The sequence below is a fragment of the Chrysoperla carnea genome, chromosome 2, assembly GCF_905475395.1.
Source record: "Chrysoperla carnea chromosome 2, inChrCarn1.1, whole genome shotgun sequence".
Lineage (NCBI taxonomy): Eukaryota > Metazoa > Arthropoda > Insecta > Neuroptera > Chrysopidae > Chrysoperla > Chrysoperla carnea.
In genome coordinates, this window is record NC_058338.1 from 58,337,769 (window position 1) to 58,362,107 (window position 24,339).

The window sequence follows — 24,339 nt, forward strand, 5'->3', positions numbered from 1 at the left end:
TGCTATTGGGATTTGAACCACTTCCTGCCAGATACGCTTGTTCAGTATTGTTTCAATAAAAACTCTCTTTCACTATATAATCACAATGCTAGAGTAGTCACCGCTTCATTGACAGGAAAAATTGACAGGCAAAAGGAAAACATTACCTTCTGTTTTCCAATACAATTTACTTAATTGATAATATTGACTTAAAACAAGTTTGGTTTTCTTGGGAAATACAGCCATTTGAAATTCTGATCTGATTTGAAATGATAAAAATCTGAACTTTTTTTAAAGGTGTGGTTTTATTGATGGTAAGTGTATCGCATTTATAATCAGTAAACATTTTATTTTATATCAATAGTTGGGTTTATTGCAACTAAAATAATTGTGTTAAAAAGAAAAGTAAACATTAATTGTCAAAAATAAATTATAAATACGAATAAATTTACGTAAAAAAGGTAAGACGTTTGATTAAAATTTTATACAATTAGGCATGTCTTGTTGGTTATATAGACCCTCAAACACAATTGCTTTATTTATTACTTTTTCTTTAAATGCATTAAACATAATGTTGTTACCGACTTACTTCCATCATCGTATAATATGAGAACAGTCTAAAATTATGAAGGAATATTTTAATGCAAAGAATGATTTTTTAGAACTTTCCACCAGAATATTTCACAAACGTTATGAAAAATCATTAAAAGCTACAGCATGTTCGGCTTATTTTAGGAGGAATCGCGTTGTATCCTCGCCGAATATACATAACAATGTTGTTGTATGCGAGCCTACTTAACTACACAAGTTTTCGCAATCGTATTTGACTTTTTTACGAGAAAAAAGCTTTTTTAGCAGAGTAGGACAAGTTGAAGCTCTACTAGTGTCACCTTCACATTCCCGTTCTTCGTCTGACTCCGTGCTACTTCGAGAAGGGGTAAAGAAGGATAAAATGGAAATATGTATGTATTTAACGAAATACGAGCGCCAAGACAAGATTGGACTTTTGGTTGAAATTATTTGTATCATATTTTCTACTTTGAATATGAATTTTGTTATATCTCATGAATGTTAAACAAGAATAACACTTTTCGATATCTGCCTTGGTTTTCGAAATCTCGAAAGCGAAATAATTAAACAATATTTTCAATTTTCGATATTTTGAAAATTAATCCACATATCGAAAAATTTTATTCTCACATTTTGTCTTATATTTTCAAATTATAACATAATTCATAATAAAATTGAAAAAATATTTGTTTTGGTAATGTCTTCATAAGAAGATGGAACCATTGTCAACAATAATTTTTCAATAAATAAATAATTTAAAAGTGGAATGAAGCAAATAAAAATTGTGTTTTATTATAAATATTTTGGTTAAGTTGTGTCAGCACACTACCATGTTCATACATCCCTAATTAATCGGACAAAAAAGTTTTTTTTTCTAAATAATTTATGACGTTTTAAACTCTAAGTTAAATAGTTTTTTTTTTTTTTTTTTTTTTTTTTTTTTATTTCCACCAACTAGTGTTGGAGAAATCTATGCAAACATCATTTATCTATTTTTTTCCCATAGGACCGATGTAAGACCTATGTATATGTAAAATATGCCTACTTTTGAAGTCATTTATTTATTTAAAATAATTATTTAAATAAATAAATGACTTCAAAAGTAGGCATATTTTACATAATCAGATAATGCTGAATTGATTTAGACTTAGTAAGACTTCATATAAAAACAAATCAAGCCTTTTATTCAAAATTGCCCTGGCACTCGCACATCCTTAATTGTTTAACAAAATAATTTTGTATACAATTATATTAAGAAAATTCAACGATTTCGTAACTTAATATTTCATCTTACCGCTCCGTAAGAAAATATTCAAATTGCATTTATGGAATATCTTTCGAAGTTTAAATAAAATAATTATAAATACTATAAATTTTCCATTACATAAGTATGTAATTTTCCATTACATAAGTATTTCCATTACATAAAGTATGAAATTATTTGTATCTAAATAACGGAAGTAAGTAAACAACAAAAATGATGATATTGAAATGAAATAACAAAAATTTATCTTTTAAATCTCCTTCTTTACGCTACTTTAGTTTATTATGATGAAACCAAACTAGTAGAAAATAATTATAACAACGATGATGATCTTATAACCCCTTCTTTATATTTTTACCTTCTTACCCTTACCCTGTCCCTTACTCACATCTATCACTCTTTATAGCATAACAGACAAACACTAATAATAACAACACAAAATGTGAAGGATGATTCACCATGACCTCCGGTAGACCTTACATAGAGACAGACAAAACAGAAGAGTTAAATACACCGACTTAAATAAATACAATAATATCGTGGGAGCTTCACACCGGAATCATCTGAGTGTAACGGAACGGCCCTTTTACTTTTTTTTAATACTATTATAAGTAGCCAACGGCTATTAATTGATCCTGTCTAAATTTATTACATATTATATTCAGCCTTTTGGAAACAGCCCTTCAAAAATAAATTTGATGTCTATACCTTTTCTAATGTTATAATTAATTTGTTAGTATAAATAAAATTTAATAAATATTTCTTAAGGAGAATATTTTCGCCCGGTTTCAAAGACAGCATCGTTTAAATGATTATAATTTAAAAAAAAAAATTTTAATACATTTTTTAATTGAATGAAAAAAAACTGTTTTTGTACTCGCTTTTTAAGACTCAAAATTTTAATCTAGTCACATTTGATGCAGAAACAATTATTGATTTTGTGGTTGAAATGATGTGTAGCTAAGTGATCTGGAAAATTCCTTCATGAATTCATTTTATACAAAACCAAACTGCTCTAATAAGGGTAAATTTTTCCCTCATGAGATGCTTCTAATGGTGAATTCCTCATTTGGCGCTTTTTTTTTTATTGAAATAGGATTTTATACTTTTCCTGTTTTTGAAACCATAATATATCTACATAAAAGAGTAGTAGAGAAGCTGGTTATTTTAAAAATTACCAAGAACTCTAACTCTTGACAGTAGCTCAACATTACTTATAAATTTTCAACCTTCTAGTAAGGAATTAATGTTACTCCTAAGCGGGTTTTGGTATTAGAATAAATAGAATTAACATATTTAGTTTTTGATGAGAACAGCTATGCATTGTTCTTCAGAAGCAAAATCAGAGCATTTACAAAGCGGACTACGGCGAAAGGGTTTGGTGGGAGGTCGTTTAACAGTTGAAATTCAAAGGGACCCAAAATGCCTTTTTTTAGAAATATTAAGGAATTTGGAATAATTTCAACTTTTTTTTATTTAAACAATACAATTGAAATGTTTTGTAAAAAGTAGAAAATATTTCTACCTATTAATTCATTACTAATTCAGAATATCCTACGGCTAAAAAATCAGCCGTTTCTTTAATAAATTTGAAAAATATGTTGTAAAACTTTTAAATAATAGTTTCCTTTCGGCGGTTTTGACAAAAAAAAATTCAAATACCTACATAAAAATGTTTTACTGAATTTTAAATAATTATTTTTGGTGTTTTGAACAAAAAATATTTTGTGGAGGCTGAGAATAAATAGATTGTTATCCTTTTGAAATATTTAATAGTGTTTTTTTTAGTTCTCTATGTATTGCCAACCATAGTCGACTCACAAAATTATTATTAAGTAATTCTGAAGTTATTTTAAAAAAGAACAAGAGATCTCGTCGAACACCTGATAGGAACGTTATTCCTTTCGTACCTTAGTACATTGTTAATATAGCTTTTTATTTACAAAATATTTTTCTGAAAATTTAATATTAGAATACAAATATATTTTTCTCTTCTTTGAAGAATTTAATTTTATTTATTTTAATTAAATATTATATTACTTTCAGTTCTTACTGTATGAATTTATTGTAGTATTAGTTTAAAAAGACTTACTTAATACTTCTGATTTAGTATTCATTCCAATATGTGCATCATATGTACTTACCTACTTTAAATTATCTCTATTATCTCTAACTTCTGATAACTTTCGCATTTTCTAAAATTCATGGCAAGCTGAATCAATTGAAATAGTTTTAGTTTCCTAGATGACCTAGATAGAAATAGTCGGGTTTTTGGTGTCGTTTTTTTGTTGTATTTTTTTTGGTTTTACCTCCCAACCAGCAAAAAACAAATCAGAACGATAACGTGCGATAAGGAACATAGTTTTTTGAAACTTTTTGATCATGATGCCTTACCAGAATGAAAAATACTAATTTTTAATTAAAAATGACTACCTGCTTTGAATTTTTGACATTTTTGACGAATTTTTGACGACGTCTGTTTTTACATCATAATATAAAAACAGACGTCGTATGCTTATATTAAAATTTTGGTATAATTTTTTGAATATAATCTTAAACAGGTGTTATTTGAGAAATTTCGAGGTATATTTTATGACATCCCTACTAAATATTTAAAGAATTGTTACTGGTAATTAATATTTTGTGTATTACACACTAAAACATATCAGTCATGAATCCTTAAACTTTTTTTCTGGACCACACATATCGCGGACTTTTTATAATCGACATGGATATCAACGATCCCAATAAATAATACATAATGTCTAGCAAATTTTTTCATCATTTAAGTCAAATAAATCAATCAATGTTATTACTATTTCTTTTGTAAAATTAAATTATTGAATGTTGAATATTTATTTTTGCTACATAAAAACAATTATAAATTATTAATATAATTCTACATTATTCAATTTTGGTATAGGTATTGAATCAGAAATTTCAGGGAGAGATGCCAGGTAAAAATCTACAAAAGTCCGATGGGCCATTTTACAAGAAAATTTGATCTCGCAACTCTAATCAAGGAGAGATAAAATTTACCAAAATTGTAAAAAGGTTCGATAGAAAGTGTTAGATTAAAAAAGCATACTCAAATTAATTTGATTTTGGTGGTTTATATCCCCTCCTATTTTGAATTATGAGATAAATCTAAGTGGAAAACAGAAGATGAGACGTTTTTTTTTCATCTTTTAATATCGGGTTTGAAAAGTGATCTTGCACAAACTTTTCTCGTTCACCTCCCGAATCATCATTTTTTTTAATGAATTTTTTAAACGATTACATTTTTGATTGAAAAAAAAATTGTAGTGTAAAAAGGAGGTAAATCATTATGTAAGCAACCTACATCACACATTTACGCTTAGTATGCTTTAATATATTACATAAAAATGTAAACAACCTCAGTGCAAATTTATAATTTTTTTTCCACCATAAATAGAAACATTTCCTTTGAGAATCGATGTTAATTAAAAATCTTCCATGAATGTTATATTAACATTAGTTTAATAAAAAAAATTATCTTGTAAAACTTGTTTTAATGAAATAAATAATAATTGTTTAACTTTATCATATAATATATAAATGTGTGTATATATATATCGAGATTTTTTTTCATTATTTTTATAGATTTAGGATTCCGTTGCGAAAAATCGTGCTAACATTTATGAAATTGGCACTGACAGTAAAACAATACTAATTCTATCACTGGATAAATTAACCTTGTAAAAAGTTCAAAAAATTTTGCAATAAATAAGATTCCAATTACATCAATAAGGCAAGATTTAACTGGAGAAAAAGCCTGTAAAATACTTTTGCAATTATTATCTCCATACATTATTCCTGAAAAGTGTTTTTATATTTTTACTTAACTAATTTCATCAATTTTAATTAATGTGTCATTTTCAAGATAAATGTTACTGCCACGGAAGAAAATTAATATAAAATTCAAAAATAATTGTATTCGTTACAAAAAAAAAAACAATACTTAAAAAATTAAATCAAACCGATGATTCTATAATTTTATTATGCTAATCCCAACATATAAGTGTAAAAAAATTGCCGATATTAAATTTTTGAAGGTTAACCGAGTTTTTGGCTTTATCTACTTGGTAGTGCTTCTATATGTGTATTTTTATTTCTTTAACAATACAATATTTTTATTCATTTAGGATCAATTTCTGTGCAGGATACTACTTTCCTCTACCGCAATGTGTTGGCTCCAGTGTACTTTAAGTGATGTGCCCAGCGTTAAAATGTTAAGCTACAGGCATTATTTCGTTTTTCTCATCGATTTTTTTAACACTTTTGAAAATTAACAATTGAAATTCGATAAAAAAGTTGGGACAGCGGCCCCACTAAATTTGCTAAGAATAAACAACTTCTGTTTTTTTTTTTGAAGTAAAACCCATATATGACATACCACTCTCAGTCAAAGCTGCCTTGATGCCATTTATGAGTCGAATTGGTAAAACTTTGTATATACATTTGACAAAGCAAAGCTTTCTGTATTCATAGTCTTTTTGCGAAGCTGCTCCTCGAATGCAGTTGAGAAAATATTGATAAACTGAGGAATAAGTTGAACTAAGAACTCTGATTCGAAAATTTTTCTGAACTATACTGTACGAGTACTTGTCCTAGTTTCTCTTTTTTTTATTAAGTTGTTGTTAGCAAGAAAAAAACGTGGAAATCTAGGAAAATTGAAAACATTCGTAAAACGGCTACCTTTTTTAGGTTTATTTTGTATTCCTCTTATATTTAAAGAAAGTTATACAAGTTTATATGTGACAAACATCTTACTAGCCTGGCCTTTATTAAAATTTCGACTTAATAGTTTGATGCCCTTTATTTTGGTACCATGACAAAAAAATTTTATTAATCCATTGTACCAAAAAAAGTTAAATCAGAGTTTATTCCTCAGTCCCTCACAATGTTCTCTAATTAATTTTCATGCTTGACCAATTTGTATTTTTTTATGAACTCTAAGCTTCAACATCATTAGATCACCAGAACTGCATCGTAAGAAATTGAAAGTTATATATGAGTAGTATTAAACATATACAGAGCAGGACAAAGTTACATATAGGATGTGTTATGTTTTTAATGTCGTGTAGTGTAGTGTATTTTATGTTATTCTCTATGAATATTTTATAATGTAGAATTTGTAATTAATTAACATTAATCTTATAATGATAGTAATCTTCCTTTTTTCCCATACATGGCCAGCGTGTATTTTTTCTCTATTTTTGTTTTAACTCAGAAATATATAGTAGGTAAATGATAGAAGTCAGTTGAAGAGTCAGCAGTGCAATCTATTGTTAAGAACCCATTTAAGTAGTTCTCAAAAAAGTTAGTTTATAAGAATATTTGAGATTACGAATTTTTCAATATTCACCTTATTATAAAATTCTTGTAGTCATTGAGTGGTGATATTGCTTTAATTTTTGCACTTTTGTAGTCATGCTAGGTTGCCAAACAAATCAGAGTATAAAAGCAACTTAAGTGCAGAAGCTCCTCTCTTCTTGAAGATTGAAGATTTGTGTGACAATGGATTGCTTAACGGTAGTGAATTTAACAAAGACAATGATTATTACTTCGCTACGTACCTCTTATTTTGTTTGCATTATCAATAAGACAGTGTTCAACTGTTAATAATGGTGACAGTTCTTAGGAAAATTCTGTATCAAAAATTCATCAAAATTTTAAACCTTTTATTTATTTATTTATACACTGGAGTTGAAATTACTACCATATACTTTCGATAATGCAAACGAAAGAGGCTACTTGTAGCGGCATAAAAACATTGTAACTAAATTTTAAAAAGCGAAGTCACGCGTTGCACACGTTTTCAAGACGTTTTATGTATATCAAATATTTTTCTTGGCAACGACACGCTCTGCAATTTTGATATTCTCTTACCTAACAGGACATCCTATATATGAAAGAGATTTATATAATCTTATAATGAAATATGCAAATTACGAAGACAAACTAACAAATTAAAACAAACTATTTTTTTGAATTTTTACCCATTGGTCTAAATGGTTTTCGCCATTATTAGACTGGTTTTAAAAATTAAATGGACGTTTAACTAACCCAATTTTGTAGAAAATTAATGTTTGTCATTTTTTAGTGTCTTTTTAATCCTCAATAAACTGATAAAAAGTAATTTTAGAGACGGTTACATTTAATACAGTATCCACAGTATCCAGTGGCTTATACATTATAAAGGTCTACTCCTCCTTAGCTCGTTTCAATAAAATACTAATTTTTAAAACCAAGGTACATTAATCGTTTCATATAAAATTAATTTACAATCTTCTTTTCCAAATATATTTACACTCAATATATTTAATAATAATTTACCTACTTTTAGCAATCCATTGTAATAGCAACAATGGCAGAGGACTGCCACGTTATTTCCCCAGCACCCATAACTACATTTTTTTATATATGTCGTTTCCATGGAAACCATGTACTATTTTTGGTATAGGGCTTTTCATTTTCAAATCACGATTCACATTTGTTTCGTACTAAATGATTTATAACCAATGTGATAAAATGAATAACAAATATCTTCTATCTTAGTCCTACTTATTGCTGTCAGTACGAAAAAATAAACTCTGCACTTGCGCTTATGACATGATGAAAAGGCCTATTCACACGACAACTTCAAAGGTTAGTTTTAATTCGTATTCTTCTAAAACCGACCGTTAACGTCATTCACAATGCGTTACTGGTTACAATATTTAATAAAATTCGTAGCGCAGCAGCTGCGTTAGCAAAGCAAATTCCCTTAAAGATTGGAAAAATAACACATTTTTCTAAATTCGAATATTGCTTTTTTTTTCTTGAAGAATTTTTAAAAACTAAGCGTTTAGAGAAACAAATCTCAGGAATATTTCTTTGCTTAAAACTGATAAAAAAATGCACAAATTTTTATTTTGATAAAATTCCAATTTTAGTATTACACCAAACCTTGTTTATCTGTCGATTTTTCTCATTAACGAAGGACCAAGGAAAAGCAATAGCTTCATTTCCTCGGAAATTCGCTAAAAATATAAATGACTATATTAATTTTGATTTAAAAATATTTAATTATCAGTGAGTTTCCTTGCTCATTTCTTAATAAAATAATAGCTTTAGCCAATCTCCAGTGGTGATCGCGCATAAGAAAATTCTCCATAATTTTTAAATAATACCTATTAATAATCAAAATTTATAAATAATACCGCAACTTGCGTAAGTGTACATGCATGTAATTCTGTTTATTATGTTAAAATAATTATAAAAATATGTATACATGTAATTAATTAACTATTTTTTAATGTAAACTTAAAATAATGAAATAATGTATAATTTACCTTTAGGTATTTTAACCGAGAACTTTGAAATAGTTATAATTATGATTATATTTAGAACACGAGTCTATGTTTCTTAAAACGAGAAACAAATTTATATATTATAAAAAAATGAAGAAGAATGTTTTAATTTCTATTTAGCAATGGCTATTGAATGGCCACTTGAATTCTGAGCTAGTAAAAAATCGGATAGCTATTACTCAGCCGCAAATGTGAAAAAAATATGAGTTAAGGCTCTTCTAACACTATAAAAGAGACGATATGGCTTAATATAAGAATTTCGGGGAGATAATTTATTAAGAAGTAAAAAGGGAAATACTTTTTATTTCCTTAAGCTGGTAGTACTATACCATGCAGTCGTGGCATTTTAGCATTTCATAGAGAATTTTTTTGTGCCTCAACCTATCGAGCCAGTTTTTTTTTAATGATCAGGAAGGTCCATATATCGTAATCTACATCTAACTCTTTGCCGCTAGAGAGTTTTGGTTTTTACTATGGGCCAAATTGGCCAATCATGGGCCAAATTGGCCAATCATTTATGGGGTGATTTTTGAAAATTTTAAAACCTTAAAAATATGGGCCAGAAAAGTATACTAGAGGGTTTTCGGAGTCTCTGATCACTATTCTGAAATCAGAATTTCGATATAATCTCCCTCTTTGGGGCAATTTCTTGCGGTTTTTCGCCCTTCGTTCACCTAGCACTGCAATTTCCTCTAATATTTCAATTTGGACCAGCAAGTGAAATACCCGAAGAGGGGGAGAGTGTATCGAAATTCTGATTTCAGAATAGTGATCAGCGATCCCGAAAACCCCCAAATGTACGTTTATGCCCCATTTTTTATGGCATATTTTCAAGGTTTTGAAATTTTCAAAAATCACTTATTGAAATAATGGGCTTTTATATACGAACTTTCCTGAATATAAAAAAAAATAAAAAATGGCCCGTTAGGTTGAGGTACATAAAAGTTCTTTATTTTAGGCTTTTTTGATCTAAAATGATTCGTCTAACGTCAATTGTATTACGGTTATTATGACAATTTTGACTTTATTACAAAATGTCTGTTTAAGTCGTCAGAAAGTAAAAATGGAAGTTATGGCGGTGATCAGTAGGAACACTTCCTTAAAGGTTAAACAAGTGTAATTTACCCAATTTAAAAAATCCCAGAAAAATATTAAGTGTACGGAACCCTAAACTCCCACTTGAGACATAGCTTAGAACGCTCTCCGTTAAATTATCTTTCAAACGAAACCATAAAGATTAAGATCGGTTCATCCGTTTAGGTGCTACGATGCCACAGACAGGCAGACACACACACGTAGCGGTCAAACTTATAACACCTCTTTTTTAAGTTCGGGGATTAAAAACGGGGTAAAATTTTTCTTATTTTACATACCATGGAGCCCATGTATTACTTTTGTTATTGATCTATAGAAACGACTTTTTAAGTCATCCATACATGAAATATTTATTGAAGAATTGTGATTTAATTCACTGGATTCTGATAACCATCAACCTGTTTTGATGAAATTTGTGATAATCGTTTTGATAAATTTCATTCCGATTTTATACAATGTTTATATACTTATCTGTGACTTTTACTCAATTGAAGATAATTCATGTCATACTGAATAACACACAAAACAAACAAAAGTGTTACAGATTCATTTTGTTTCTTCAATAAATTCTATTTTATATCTCTCTTATTCGAATATATTTTTCTATATTTTCATCTCTTATTTACCCACCTGATGTTGTTACATTTATTTATGTTTAACATTATAATAAATAAATAGAACAAAAAATAAATCCGAAAAACCATCACGTGGCCTCCATATATAAACTGGATTATCTGGGAAAAGAAGACAAAAACTTCGCAATCAAATAGAGCTTTTTCATTTTAGTTGCACATAATATTCTTGAAATAAGATCATTTTATTTTTGGAATTAATGAATGGGTGCGATAAGATTTCGTTCAATTTCTCGGAATTCGCCATTTGCATATTATTATCAATTACAACGAACACTGATCAGACAAATTATCGTTATGATTTGAATGAACCAAAACGATCAAAAAGCTTACTTACAGCTAGATATTTCTAAACCTGTTTCGAGATACTCTGAACAAGTTCCTTTCTCGATTATTTGTCCGACAAAGAAACTTGTTCCCAAAGTTCTTGTAATGAAAATCCAATTCGAAATTTCAACATAACTTTACGTTTTATAGTTAGAATGTATTAACTCCACTTTTAAATTGATGTCTGTGTATATTCATGTAAGTATCTATGTTTGAAGGCTTTTTCCTTAAGGCAATCTTATGAATTAGCAATGATCTTCTTTTTTCACCAAAATTTTGGTAATTAAGATTTGTCGAAAAACTGACGAAGGCAGCGAACAGGAAATATTTGCGAGTATAGTTGAATTTTATTTGTATAATTTCAACAACAAAAAAATGTTTTCAAGTGCTGAGTGATGATCTCCTAAGGCTTATTGGATAGAAATTGCGTGTTTAGCCTCTAAGTTTTGTTATAGAAAAATCCTTAATATAAACATTTATTATCGAAAAGTTGATTATGTAGACTATAAGGGTCGTACACCCATGAACACGGAGGTAGACAATACAATTCTTAGTTAGTAACATTAAACAATATCTTACAAATCTTTTTTTTTTAAAACGACATTAATTGTTAAGTGGACTGTACATAATGTAATTATAATTACAAATTACATTACGTGTCGTGGGATGATATACATTTTTTTAACTAATTGTTGCAATATTATTGTGGTTTGTGGCAACGAACATTAAAACTGGATTGAATGAATGTATATACATATACATAATATCAGCGAACAGCAATGGTTACAGAACAAAAAAAGGATTACTGGTTGTAGGGCTATGTATTTCTGAGCTGCTAGGCATCATTTATTTATCTCTATAAACAGGATCGGGCAGTGATGTAAGTTGTTTCTGCAAACGATGTAAAACAAAACTCCATGAATTTTTTCATCCTATTCTGAAAATCATAAAAGTTATTTCAGAAAATTACCTTAATTGATATTAAAATAAATTGTAATTTTAATTAACTAAATAAATTTATGTCATTTATTAATTAGTCGGATCTAGGTTAGGTTATGTTGGCTGTCCACGAAGGACACACTTAGGCTATAGAGCCTGTTGTGATACCATATTTGTGTCTTGCTACCTTTCCTCTGATAATTTCATTTATGAGCTCCTCATTTTCAGAGGCTGAGTGCACCTCCTTCGTGCATATACCATGCACTACACCAGCCCATCACAACTATTAATTAAATTAATTTTGTTGCGACGGCGGGAATCGAACCCGCTACTCTAAGCATACCGCGGACGGAATTGGTTACGCCTTAACCAACTGAGCTAATAGGGGGACTTCGGATCTAACAACATGCAACTTTTTAGGTAATTTACCTGAAAAGAAAAGCATCGGTAGAAAGGGAAACTCTATCTGAATATTCAACCACCAATCATTGAAACATGGAAATAATGAAACTGCCTGTCGTCTGGAAGAGTATGCATGCCTGAATGGACAAAAAATTCTGTTACCGGAGTTTTTTGGGAATTCAAATAAATTTCAAATCAACTTTGCATTACAATTTCTATAGTTTTGTTTTTTTTCCGGAACTAAAAAAATTACTGACTAGTTTATAAATTATTTCAAGAAAATTATAGAAATTATATTCGCTCTTTATAATAAATAGGGGAAAAAAACTGTGATACATAACGTTAAGATGATGACAGGAAGAGTAAATTTTAAGTCATCATTGTACATTGTTTCCGTTACACGAATAACTTATAACATTAATTCTCTATCAATTTCACACCATTTCATTATAATACCGTACATCAAATATATCAAAAATAATAGATAATAAAATGGTTTGCTTTTATAACGATATTTAATAATTTAAAGGTAACCCGTTAAAAACTCTCCGTAAAACGTACCAATTTTAACCCCCGAACTAAAAAGAAAGGGATATTATAAGTTTGACCGCTATGTGTGTGTGTCTGTGTGTTTGTCTGCCCGTGGCATCGTAGTGCCTGAACGGAAAATAATTAGGTAATTTAAAACAATAATTCAAAATAACAAAGTCGTCTCAAATATTACAATTTCAATCAAAATATTTCCAAAAATTTGTCCCAAAACATGATTGGTCTCTAAGTATCCTTTTCATCTCATCTGATGTTCTTGACTATCACTTTGATATTGATTTAAGAAAGAGTGTTATAAGTTGAAAGTGTTTATTTGTGCGTCTATGTGTTTCTCAGTCTCATCATAGCCCCTAAACGGTCGAACCGACTCAATTGAGACCATTTTATAGCTAAGTTTTCAAGAATCGGTTTACAAGGAATAAATCACATTTGTCGGGGTTTTTTTAAATTTTGTTTTCACTTTTACAATGCATTTATTCATAAAATTAAATAAAAATTTTAGGAAACCCTTCACATAAAATCAGATCTGATCGATTCGTTTTTGGCACCGTAGTTCCTTAATAGATGTATCGTTTTTGCCATGGATAATTTGATTCATGTTTTTCTCCTTTTCACCTTTTTTTATTCTTTAATTATATTATGAATAATATGATCGTGAGTTTTGTTAGTTTGATTTCAAGAAAATATAGTCAGCCATTAAAAAATCATCGCCTCGTTTTTCGTTGTTTTGACTTTTTTCCTTCTTTTATCCATGTTTTTCTCATTTTTCCTATTTTTCTTTATTTTTATACGATGTGTTTAGCTCAAAATGTGTCATTATATTTAGCGGCCATAGAATACTTTCATTCCTTACGATTTTTGAAATCGATTTTTGATCGAAAAACGGATCAGACAGAGGATACTAAAAAACATCTATGACGAATGTAAAGTTCAAGAAATTATATGAATTGTTTCTATATAAATTGGTTCAAATTGCTAATCGTACAAAGTATGAAAACCAAAGTGTAATATATATTTGTATTTTATTTATTTATATTATGTAAGTACTGTTAAGATTTATTACTAACCTTAATGTTTTTCTTTATTTATTTTTAATATTTCTTTATTTTATTATCTTTTAGAAACACATTTACTGCAATAGAATAAGAATATCTGTATAGACAATTTGATTATCTGCCCATTCATAAAGAAAGTACGCATCGGATTTAATTGAGGGGATTGAGAAGAAAACTAAATAGTTAAGATCTAAATCTAGGTAAAAATCTTACCAAAAAAAATTATAAATAACTAATTATACCCATTCACGCTTCGCTGTGGCACATTATGGTTGCATGGAAATAGATGAAAAGTTTGTAAACAGATTGTAGATTTTATAAAATTTGACAACCTCCCACTTCCAATCCAATCCCATATCCCCTTGCGTCGGGGGTTATAGTTATGTAGGTAATGTACACGTCATGCTCTTTTATTCGATACCTTACTTGGGTATATTTGAAAATAATTGATTGTTCATCAATAGATAAAAACCATCCCCTAAGCGGGTTGTATATCAATAAAATATTTCTCTATACAAGCTTCGATTTTTAGTCCAAGAAACTGTCTTTTTTTTTGTATCTATATTATCTAACGACGAATTACAAATTCATCAACAAGCAAAACCAATCATTACAAATATTTATATGTCGATGATCTAATTTGTTATATAAATCACACGGGATTTATTTTTCGTTCAAGATTCAGTAGGTACTCTTTTTAATGGTAACAGTTAATTTATGACGATTGATTACTTTTTCTAAATATAATAAAATAGTGATTAAATTTTACAAATTAGCTTTCCTCAATTAACTCCAATTAATCGACCTTCATGTAATACCAAAAAGTGTACTAATTTTATCTTATTTATCTCGAATCATATTTAAACTGTAATTTCTTACATTTTCAACCTATTGACATAAGTTTAAAAAATCCAAACCGACAATTTCATTTATCGATTTTTGCACTTACAAAACAAGTGTGAGAGTTGCTTAAGTGTGGCTTAAATGTCGAGAGTATGAAACCGTGTAATTAATTACATATAAAAATCAATTTCTATCAAATTAAAAGTTTTATAAACATTACTTACACTTGCCATGAATTCCAAGGTAATGATACCTTCTTATTTCCATGAATCAAGTTTGCATATGGAGCTATTAATTTACTTTATAATTTAATACATACATTGCTTATTTTTGGTACCTACATTTGATTATAAAAGAAGTTTTGACTTAATCACAGTATTTATCAGGCGTTATTGAAAATTAGCGCTTATACTTTTATTCATAATTATTTTGGCAAAAAGTTTTAAAAATCATTTATTGATTTATTATGTCTAGACAATCAATTAATTTTTTTTTAAACAATATAATCGTTTTAAAAAAATACAAACTTAATAATTTTATTGTATTATTAAAGTAATTTTCATCAACGTTTGAATTTTTGATTTGTTTGTGTTTTAAATCGTTATCTGTTTTTAATATATTTGTAATTCCTTATAATTGAGGGATTGGCCATCATTTTTAGTCATTATCAACATGGAACATTTTTATTTAATCAAGATAACTTTTTATAGCGTGTATATATGAAATATATCATAGTATATTAAGTTTAGTACCAAGTTTGTGACGCTTAAAAATATTGGTGCTCTGAACAAAATTTTGGTATTCGCTCCGAGCGTGAATTTCGTTTCCATGACAACGATACACTACTTTAATTATAGAATTAATGGATGCATATATAATTGTGTGGATTGCATTGAAAACTTACATTTAAAATTTAATATTCTTGTTTCACAAATTTAAATAAATAATTACGATAATTAACATTTGAAAAATAATATTTGTACAATTTGATTTCTTATTTTCACAATTTTTAATGCATTAAGTTTAATTAATTAGTGTTTTTCAATCATTTTAATTTGACAGTTTCTATATCATTAACATGTAAAGAATTGCAAATTAGTCATAACAGCCCACTTTATCTCCAAAATTTTTCACTTAAAGCGCTGGCATCGATTTTATTATCCCTACCATGACTACGCACACAACGAATAGGTGTTCATAGAATCATCTAATTAGTTCATTTTTGGTTGTCCGTCTGTCCGTCCGTCTGTGAACACGATAACTCAAAAACGTAAAAAGATATCAAACTGAAATTACAGCACACTTAGAACGTAAAAAGTGAGATCGAATCCATAAATGAGCAACACAGATCAATTGGGTCTTGGGTCCGTAGGAATCTTGTAAACCGTTTGAGATAGAACAAAATTTTAAATGTAAAAAATGTTTTACAACATCGATTTTGTTGAGCTTTACTTTGTGGAATTGCATTTTAATAATTAAAATATACACGTTATATATTTTTAAAAAAAATTTTATTATACTTGCAGTAATCCACTATAAAATTTTAAGATTTTTTTAATAAAAATCTATTATGACAATTGTTTCGTCTTGATTTAATATATTTTCAAACGATAAAATTTATATTTAAGTATTGCTTCTATTTATACTAAATATTTGTCATAAATTAAAAACAAATTAGGATTAGATAAACAAATGCTTTTTAAAACAAAGTTTAAAAACACAGATAAAATTATTTTTGATAAAATCATATAGCAAAAATTTAAAATGGCATAAAATAATGATAGGAAACAAAATATTTACATAAATTATATGATTTTGTCAACAATAGACAAAATAAATAAAATATAAATATAAAAATAATGCAATGGAGCCTTGTATATCACAGATGTTTTCACAATGTTTCAAAAAGGGGGGAATACGTTAAGTCCATTTGGTCATTCAAGAGTTCTTTTGGACCATTTTTATGTATGTGAATCCCTTACGATTCTAACAGAGTCATTTTTTTCCCTTTTTGTGTGGTATGAAGTATATCAAATTTAAAACTACGTTTGTGGCCAGATTCTCTTAAATGGTTCGCAAAAGTTTAATCCGTTTTTCGATTTTTATAAGATCTTATGTGTTCTCCTTTGCGAATATTGAAAGACCTCCCAGTCTGTCCGATATATACTCCCAAATATTCTTCACATGTGATCTTGTAAATGCCCGATTTTTCCATTGCATCCGTCTTCTGTTTATTATTAAAGACCATATTTCCTAACGACGGAGTGCTACTTGTATTTGATTTTTTCGGAGTATATGAGCAATTTTTTCTGAAATTTCACCGTAATAGGTGAGTATCTCATATTGTTGTGGTATTTTCTTCGTCGGAAAAATCGTCTCGAGCGCTGTTTTTAGTTCTTTTTTTGCAATGATTTTGTTGATCATTGTGTCGGTGAAACCATTCTGCGTAGCAATGTATTTTATTGTATAAAGTTCCCTTTCCAATTTTTCTGGTGATAGTGGAAAGGATAACGCACGATATATCATTGCATTGTATGCAGCCATTTTGTGAATAAATGGGTGTACAAGGTCGATTGGAATCGTCACGCCTGTTGTTGAAGGTTTTCGATAGACGTCGTATACTAATTTATTTTCTGATCTTGTAATTTTCAGATCTAGGAAATTTATTTCGTTGCATTTTTCTTTTTTTCACTTTGTTGTTCTTAATAATACAAAACCGTAGGAAATTTTCCAACTGTCTATCTGAGCCTTCAAAACATATGACGACATCATCAACATATCTATACCAAAATTTAATATGCTGCCGCGCTTCATTGGTGTTTAGAATATTTTTTTCGAAGTTGTCCATATAAATTTCGGCTAAAATGGGGGGACTAAAATGTAAAAAATGTTTCTTATTGAAGAATAAACAACTTTTGTTTGAACATTTTTTTGTAAACATCACTGTTTACTCACGAGGGCATACATTAGATGCAAATTTTATAGTATGTATTAATATGGGATTATCAGTGTATGTGTGACATGTATATGTGTAATGTGATAGAGTAATCAACACTATCTATACATGGTATTTGAATAACTAACTCAATCAATTGTTTGTTTTCACTTGTTTTTAAATATTACTTCATTTTATTTTAATATTTGAAAACAAATTTTTCAATTTCTTTAAAATGGAACCATGATATAATACGGTTCGCCAAAGGGACAATTTTTTTATTATAATGTCATTTTGTCGAACCTGAAACATTTTTAAATGGAAAAATTATTGAAAATGTCTATACCACAAAAACTTTTCATTACACGTTCAAAACTTAGTCGTTACAAAGTCGATAGGTACTAGGGAAAATTTCTCATCTGATACGCTTATTTGAATTGGTTAGTAGCCTAACCCATAAAGATTTTTTATTTGTGGTCTACGCGACTTTGCAAACAAATGTCAAACAAATATATGAAACATAGTTCGTGTTTAATATGTTTGTTTTTAAAAATAAGTGAACGTAATAATCTGAATCATATGCCTAAACCATACATTTTTTTATTATACGCCTGTTATCAATTTTTAGAAACTGAGAAAATGAACTTTTTTCAATGACGGAAAAGTGTTATAAAATCAGTTCGATAGAAATGGATGACAAATCTGTTTAAAGTAGAATAGAACGTGAAACTACATAAAATCATTTAAAAAAAGATAAAATGAAATATCTCTATCTCTATATATTATAAATGCGAAAGTAAGGATGTTTGTTTGTTTGTTTGTTTGTTACGCTTTCACGCTAAAACTAGCGAATGGTTTTTAATAAAACTGTACAGCAATGTAATTCATACCTCAGAATAACACATGAGCTATAATTTATAAAAATATATTCAAAAATAAATAAATAAATAAAATTTAATCTGACATTTACTATTATAAATTTTTACAGAATTCTGTAATTTATGGTTCAAAATGACGATTATAGATGGAGCAGATCTATAAGCATTTTTTTGAGCCATAAATTAAAGTATTTTGAAAAAATTAAAAATATTAAATGTCAAACCATTCATGGCCAACTTTTCTGATAAACTCAATGAATTTTGACTATTTTACATTTGACAAAAATGAAAACTGTGCACATCAAGAGAGGTGGAAGCTATAAAGCGGTGTTTTATACTTTTAAGCGCAGTGAAACGGGCGGGTATCAGGCTAGTATTGTGAATACAACTCTCTTCACATGAAGTTTACATTGGTCTACAATAATATAATAAAACAATATTATTAATAACTTTATTGTTTTTATAGAATTAATATATTTTATCTGCACAATCAGATTTTTATTGAACGGAAATTGATTATTACCTTCGTTGTGTAACTTAACTTCTTTTATATTATATTCAATGAGTCAGTCCTATATATATATATATATATATGAATACAAATTTAATATATTTTTATATAATTATATTATTAATCTACTTATTATTATTTTAAATATAATTTTCTGATTTTTTATTTGTGTTACAGGTGAGTCCAGAATACTTATGTAATATTCGGATATCAATTGTTTTTACATCAACATTGTCATTATTTGGTATATAATGGGTAAGGAAATTTTATTATATTAATATTTATTATTGTAAATTGTGAAAAAATAAATTATCGTGGTTAAGCTATGAACATAATATAATGTCTCTCATAATTTTCTTATGACAATCAATTTAAATTTGTAAAATTTGTAAAAAGCCTTTCACAAGTTCTTTTGAACTTTTTTCTCAGGATTTATTTCAATTTTTTAAAACCGCTTTTTATTCCTTACACACTATGCTTTTTTTTGGGAATGTAAATTTAAAAAAAAAAAAAATTATCAGAGACATCCTCTTATAGACAGTTACTTCTATTATATCAGCTTGTTTGGACTTCTTTATATCGGCTCCATAGTTTGCTAACCTATAAGTAGAAATAAAATAGTTGTAACATTAAGTATGTTTGATCATTGAACAGTGACACAGATATTGGATTTCTTTCGTTATAAGATAAGTCATGGTGAAATATCCTGCTCTCTTACATATCTCCACAAGTTTACCAAATTCTCTAAAAAGCTTGGAATCTACTAATACGAAAAGTTAATATTATATATAGCCACATAACAAACACGCTTATCTATCTATTACGAACCCAGTTACTGTAACTATAACCCTTTTTAATTTTAAGAGTATAGAATTTGAAATTATTCAAAATGTCAAAAAACTTTCGTTCAAATGGCAAAATGGATAAATTAATATAGAATCAATATGTTATCTCGTTTAATAAAAATATTCGCTTGAATAATTTATATAACTTGTCCCTTGTCGAAATTTATTAATGATCAAATTCATAAAAATTCGAAGAATTTTGTATTTAAAAGTGATATTAAAAATATTAAATTTTTAATACTTTAATAAACTAACCCCTACATATAGATATGGGGGAGTGTCGTATCTTGAACCTTGAATGAATTAACAATTTTTAGGTTTTTTAAAGTTCCGTTTACAATATATCAATGCAAAGTCTCTTGTTTCTTCTTATAGTATCATTATTCCGACACACTACTACCTGCTTTTTTTTTAAATGAATTTAATTATACAACTATCGATGAAACTTTAATAATATGTGCTTCATGGTTCAAGACCATAATTTAGTGATTGTACCGAATTTTATAGAAAACAGGCATCCTTGTCGCCCAGCCAAAAAACAGAAGCACATGGACATCTTTTCTGTCGGTTCTGTCGTGGTAACTAAACTTGGCTTCATACTATTTGCTATCTCTAAGGTAGCAATTTTTCAAGAGACTGAATGGTAATCTCAGGTACGTGACAACCACGGCACAGCCCTTTACCCAACATTATGTTATTTACCACAATGATAATATTTTTTTTTTATATAAAATCACTGAAGATTAAAAATGTTTTTATAAAAAATTTAATTTCATCAAGAAAAGTTTGTTATACACAAAATAAAAAAATTAAATTACATTTTTCTAAAAAGAACCTTCTGTAAAAGTTTGCATATTAAAATATCTTACATTTCGTAGAAAATTGAACATAGTTTGATTATAATTAAAAACAACTTTCAAAATAATTTATTAATTTCTAATTTTAGTAAAATATTGTGGTGAAAATTGTTTTACGATCTATACGTATGGGTTTCTTGAAGAATCCCTGTCTGTTGTCCTAGTATATTTTCTCTCTAACGACCTGTTATATCGACAATGAAAGTTATAAATTTGCTCGCACGAAGGCAAGATTTATACTTGTCGAACCTTTAAAATCCAGCTTCGGAATCAAGGTTCGATCAAGAAAACTGTCTAAAATTGCAACGTACATACATACGGCTATTGGACCCGACAAGACACTAGTTGAGCCAGAAATAAAATATAAAAATGTTTATTTATACTTGAGTTATTTTACCGAGGCCAATATTGGGAATTTCAAAGTCTGTTTTGAGTCTAATAGTACAATTTATTAATAGAAATTTTCAGCATATCTTCTTATATCACGTTTGATGGCCATGACAATGTATTTATACTACTTTTAGATTGATGCATGTCTACGTACGAATTTGTGTGTGTGCGTTCACGAACTTGTTTTTTGTCACGATTCCTTGAAAGCGACCTCAGAATTGCTCCAAAGACTGCATAATAACTTAAAAATAAAAAAACTTTTAACAAAAAAAAAAAAAACAAAAACAAATTAATATGCACTAAAAAGTAAAAAAAACGAAAAAATGTTGTAGTTACAATTATTGTTGTTTTTGGAGTCGGTGTCAGCCAAGGAAACAACTGTGACGGAACAGTTTGCTACATTAACTTGGCTGGCACCGACTCCAAAAATAACAATAACTGTAACTACATTATATTTTCGTTTTTTTTTAATGCATATTAATTTGTTTTTAAACTGTTTTTTTAAGTCGGTTTTATTTTTGTTAAACGTTTTTTATTTCATGATTTTTAGTGAATCTGAAGTACACTAACTAATTTGTCACTAAAAAAGAATCATCAAAATCGGTTCATCCAGTCAAAAGTTCAGAGGTATCATACATAAAAAAAATACAGTCAAATTGAGAACCTCCGTTTTTGTTTGCAGTCGGTTCAAAAGGCTGCCAAAACAAGCACGAAGTTTATATTATGAAATTTGAAACTTTTATTGTTTGTAAAGTTGGAGTAAATTTGCTTAAATTATCTCCGGATCAATTTTTCTGTAAAACTAATATTTACGATAATTGATTTTACGAATTTGTAAAAGATATAATATTTTTCCTAGTACCGGATATTGATCTCAGTATCTCTTGCATAGAAACCGAGTATTTAATCTCTATAAGCCGCATATCTCTATTACAATCTAATATTTAATATTGCAGTGTTTTTGGTGTTAGGGATAGTTATTTTCAACATCAAGGAAGTTGAATATGTGGACCATAGACGTTGCACTCACATTAACAGCTTGTAATTAATGCATATGAGTATCCATTTTGATTATTCAATTGGTTTTCCGCTTGATTTATCAATAATAAATTAAACTCATATTGATTGATTAATTATTATTATATACTACATAAAATCATATAGTGTCATGTAAATATACTTACTTATAAGGAAATATTGTATTTTCTAATAAACAATTTGAAAACAAAGTGGAAGGTACTTATTTGATGATTGTATTAATTTGAACTTAATTGCTTTGTTATTATGAAATAATTATTAACAATCTAATTGAATTGAAAACTAATATATAATTCTACTTACTGTTTAGTTTAACATCGACGAACGACGACGATGTTAGGTATTATTATCAACGTTATAGGTACGTGTATATAATATATACCTATATATAACAAACAGACGGACGAACGGATAGACGGACGGACGTCTGTACATAATGTATTGTGAGTTGTATATAATCGTATGTATATGTATACACCTTGGACAATTATGTTACATTATTTATGTATCTTACATAGGTGATTATAAATTTAGTTTTTGTCGTATAGACGTTTTTCTTTAATCGCTTTTTCGTTGAGCTATCGTATAATATTTATTTTTTTTAAAGTCCTTTAAAGCAAATGTTTTATATTCCCTATGATGCTAAATTATGAACTGTTAATACATGTATTAACATAGAATAAATACACTTGTTCTTTTTTAACTTTTAGATCCCACATAATAGATTAAGACATTTTTGATTAATTGAACATAATTTGCGTCAGATAGTCATGTCTACTTCTTATAAATAGTGATCTCTTCCTAAATCTCCAATCTCCAATATTTCAAAAACTATGATATATTTTGAAAATCAATTGCTCGATTTTCGTTCTTCCCTCCCTTTCCTTCTCAATTCTAACAAACTACATCATAAAAATTCAATGCATTCACAGATATTATCATATTTTATTTAAGAATATTTTTTAATAAAAAAAGTGATCTAGCTTTTCTCACCGAAATCTCATTGAAACGTCGCATTAATCTAATTATGTCAAATGTTGAAAGTCAGTTTATGGTGCTGATATTTCAAAAATCATAAATCGGAACAAATTTTAACTAGCGGCGTAGGGTAAAAATTGAATTGTATATGTTTTGGATGCTATAGGAAAAGTCATAAAAAGAAATTTATGAAAAATTGGTTGGTAAAGCAGGAGGAAAACAAGTACATGTTTTTATTATTCTGCGTCCAAGACTACAATGCAAGTCGAAAATAAATCAATGAAAAAGCATTATAATGGAAGAATATATCTGGCTTTGTGTAGTAAAGTATCAAATGGCTGGGTGATTCCTTTTTGATATAGACAAAAATAATATAGGGTAAGATGTAATACCTAGAGTCAAATGAAACTTGAATCATTCTATTGTTTCACAGAAGAAAAAATGGTAATAACCTTTTTTGTAGATAATTAAATTTCCCATCTTTTTAGTCAATTTTTTTTATCTTAAAAAAATTTGAAGGGGTTAGGGGTGGTTTATTGCTAATTATGTCACTAACATTATCATTTTTCATTTATAGTATACTTCATTTTTATTAACCTTGCACCCGGTGGTTGGAACATTAAACGCGTAATATCTTCAAAAATATTAAATTTAGAAAAAAAAATTTTAAGCAAAAGTTTTAGAAAATTTGTAGGTTTTAAAGTTATTTTATTATCATTTTTTTGTTTAAACATTAAAAGAGATATCGATCAAATAGTCAATAAGTAAATCGTCATAGTCGTATAAGTCATAAACCGTTAGTGATACAAAAAAAATCGTTCTTCGAGAAAGGTAGATAATTTAATTGTTCTACAATAAAAGTTTTACCATTTTTGG